Below are 4,491 nucleotides of genomic sequence, written 5' to 3' on the forward strand. Positions count from 1 at the left end.
AACGCAAGCGTTACATATAAGCTGGTTTTGACGTCAAACATATAAATTAAGTAGACAGTTTTAATTCTCCCTAATTTTCCAAAATTTGGATCAAACATTCAAACAGCAAAACTCTCAGGTAAGTTTTTTTTTTACCATTGAACCAAAGCAAACATATGTTTTCACGAACTGCTTTATTTTTCTCCTTAATTTTTCAACCTCTTCCTCCATATCAAAGTTTTACTATTCTTTGAACTTAACCCCCATTATCTGTGCAACCATATTAGTTTAGTCTGTGTGTTATATTAGATCCATCTTGATATGAAAGCTTGATATGGGATATAATATTCTGTAATATAATGGTAATGGTATTTTAGCATGTTTCATATACGTTCATTTGAGTTTGTATGTTGACTGCTTATATAGTGTTGATGTTACAATTCTTTCTAGAAGTCATCGTTGTGATCACTATGTAAATTGGTGGTCATTTGCTGGTCAAGAGCGATGGTCAAGTGGGGTGGTCAAGAGCCTAAGCCTGTGGATAAGGACTGAATACACCTGTGGCCTTAATTGGGCTACAGGTGAGATTTGGTGATCGTTTAGATCGGGTGGCAAAATTGCAGGGTAGTGAGGGAAAGGCGCGGGTGGTGATTCTCCCTCTGATGTTACCCGCTCGCGTTCCTCCTAATTGTTGTCTTAAGGTTGCTAAACCCCCATGTCACCCAATTGGGACGAAATGAGGTGGAAACCCTTGACAAAACCCCGGCTCGTTACTGTGCCGAGCTCGGAGTTTCACTTTGCTCCTTGGTCTTGTCCGGTCTTTTGTCACTGAGTTACAACCCAGTAAAGCCCTTCACCAATGAACTGCGTTTTCGGATGTCTTTGGTATGAACTATTCTAATGATAAGGTTTGCTTGTAAACTTCATTGATGACGACGTCTATGCCGTGTAAGCCACGGCCATCCACTCAATAGATTTTTTGTGGCGTGAAATGGCTTTTTTGTTTATTGTCGCCCGCCCGGCTCCCGCGCTTGTAATTCCCTGCGGGCATCAGCTTTGCCAAGTAATACACTCGACCAGGCTCAGAGACCCAATTACGGGGCGATCTATGATCCAAAGTCGGTGGGCGTGTGCTGTTGATGAAACTAATGCCGGTATTCACACATTCAGCAGGGATAAGTAGTGTCTCTGGCTCACCGCCCACTTATATTGAGACGAGAAGCCCGGTTTATCTTCCATCGAGTATTGGCTTCCGTCTCATACCTTCTCACTGATAGATATTAGATATATTACAATCACCAACAAAGCCCGATAAAATGTCTAAGGCTCTGTCAAGTCAGACCATTTCTCAGATCTCTCTTGCTATGATTTATTTACCACATGGACCCGCTTTCACTCCGTCTCTAATACAATATGGAGAGAGTGAGAAAGGTAACACCTGTAAACCACAGATCTGCGTTGTATAGAAAACCCTGTATACTCACCTTCTTCTACACTATTTAACACTTGTTGTAACAATAAAATGTAAATAAATCTTTAACACATTCTGTTTGTTACTTGATTATAAAACACGTTGCTAATACAATCCAAAGCGATAGTTGCATGTTTTTCTACACATAGGTAAACTGCTGGCTTCAAATGAAATCAAAACCCAATAACTTTAACAGAAAACTTTACTTTAGTTACCACGATTTGGGATTTGTATAATATCAATTACTTAAGCAACAATTAAGAAAAATGAAAACGGGACAGACCCCAGTTCGTAAAAATATGGCTTTGCAGAAGCTCAGAAATACATTAATCAATATGTAGGTTTCTCTATTTTCTATATTTTAAGTTACTATAAACGACATGCACACAACAAAGCCCGTTTTTGAAAAAGTCATATGAATACATTGTTTATTTGTAGTAATCTGTTTATTACTTACGCGATGGCGGTTGATTTTATTGGAGGAGGAATCTGGAGCGTCCGGACTGAACTACTAACTCTTAGTTGGGATATGTCATATTTGTTTAAGACAAATTGTCGCCATACGATGATATTTTATATTAAATGTGACGACAACACAGCATTTTGAGTAATTCTAGACCAGTGACATCCAACATTTTGTTATCAACACCATTGCATTTTTTACCTAATTCTGCTTAAGCCATGTTGGTAGAGGACGTGTAAGTTACTACTGTGTATGCATTTACATGAGCAGTCAGAATAAAACCCTACTGAGGAAAATTGACAAGATGCTGTATTTCACCGATTTGCAAGCTATCACAATGTCGTCGTTGCTGTGGTTTTACTTTCCATGCTGTACGTCTTTAATTCTATCCAAATAAATTTCACACAAGATCACATCATGCAGAGAAAGCCGTCAACCCCTTATTCACACTGCCCCGTGAAAACAATGCAAGCAGGAGAATATTGAAAATTCCCTGTCCTAAAATGAAATTGAACTCACGTCTTCTTTGTCCTAGCCATTGAAAAGCTACCTTGACCACTGAACTCTACACATTTTAATTCACATACCACATAATTATTAATTGATGACGGTATGTTATACCTATATATATGCAGTTCATTATACAGCTGATGAGTTCGAAAGGTATAGTATTTTGAGCAATGCTGTGTTATTTTTTTATGCGTTTAGGTATGTATTTATGTTGCATTTTACTTTGTTTATAGAATACGCTTTGGTATTAACGCATTATAATGGCGCTTGGTATCATCAATACTTTGGTATTTCCGCATATATCATATCTATAGGAAAAATTATTATATACTTGGTAAGATCCAGTAAGGTTCTGGGCCCACTTTCACAAAGATGTCGTACATGTACGATAATCGCACATATAGGACATTGGTACGATATAGTGACGCACAAAATATCGTATGACAAATGTACGATAAAAAATATGTACGCCACTACGGGAAACTGGGCCCTGATGTTTAGTATATATTACATAATTAATATAATCTCCATATTCATAAAGCTGGAAAACATTTACTGTTCACTGTTCGTCCCAGTTATAGCGGATGTCCACTGATGTATATTTAATTTTTGTCTGTGGACAAGCCAATTTGGTCAGGATTGTCGAAAGAAAGCGTCAAATCCGACATTAACATACCACTCGTATAAATAAAGAAGTAGTTAATCGCAATGTTAGAGACGTTATTTCATTCTTGCATCATTAGAATAGTTCAGTGACGGCAATAAGTTTTATTGGTTGAGGAAACCGGTGTTCCTGGGGTAAATTATCGACCTGATGGGAAAGATTATGATGACTTTTTTGTGTATGTTAAGTACATACAGATATGCACACTATACTGGTGAAAGGCAAGTGATATTCAACCAACCACGAATGTGGTCGACCATTTATTCACCAAGGACGGTAACAGTGGATGAATCTACAAATTCCCTGCATGTTCAAGGCCGAGTTTGAACCCGCTCCTCGTGTGTCCAACAGGGATTGAAAGGCTTTACCTACTAAACCACAACCTCCCAATTTCCAAAACAACGCACAACATTAGTTTCCAATGGAATATGCAAGAAATACTATAAAATAGGAAATAAGAAATGATAAGATGTAATAGGTAAGCATTCGTCAGTTTTCAGTGATGAAGGGAAGACATTCGATACTCTGTACATGGTATCCAATTCAAATTCCATACGTGCAATCCGTAAACCAGCTATGTATATTCTCGCCTGTGCAAACTGCGTTCTTATATTCTTTGTCTGACCATATGACTAACGTTCTTGCACACTTATAATCTCTCTACCAAAACCGCTGAAAAGAGTATAGATTTTATTTTGCATCTTAGTGGTTGCTTTCTTACAAGGATAATCCACATAAACACTAGAGTCTAGAGAGTCGCCTATAATCAGCTGTCTGTAAAATCAGTCATATTCACTAGCAAAATTGCCTTTCCTCCGTGACACGTAACAACACAAGCTCTACACATTGACATGTTGATCGCCCATATTATTACAAAGAAAATTCAGTTAGAATACTTATTCTAATTCATAATATTAAACTCCATAAGCTTAGTTTCGACACCAAGAACTTATGGCCTCGGTTGACGTCATAATTATTCAAAAGTAGGTTGCATGCTGATTAATGGGCGTGGGGAATAATTTGTTTTACATTGGCTGCGAATAGACTACATGGTTTTAATTTCCTTACGCCCATCTCTAAACCCACAAAGCCGTGAGACCATATACTACAAGAGATAAAATAAAATTCATTTATTAAAGTTATATCATACTAAAATGTGTAAACAATTTCAAATATGCAATGTTTGTAACACGGTTTACAGTTAAGTCGATAGCAGTTTAGGTAACTGGTGTCGCCCTCCGTCAAAAACATGTTGAACTACGCCAAGTATCGAGCATGCCACTGGTTGTTTAATTATGACGTCTCACGAGGCAATGTGTTCTTGCCGTCCAAACCGACTATGACATTATGAGCGAGAAAAATTGCTCTAACTTCATTTTCGTTGCAATAATATAGACTTCCAAC

This window comes from Liolophura sinensis, chromosome 7 (genome assembly GCF_032854445.1).
Source record: "Liolophura sinensis isolate JHLJ2023 chromosome 7, CUHK_Ljap_v2, whole genome shotgun sequence".
NCBI classification, from domain to species: domain Eukaryota; kingdom Metazoa; phylum Mollusca; class Polyplacophora; order Chitonida; family Chitonidae; genus Liolophura; species Liolophura sinensis.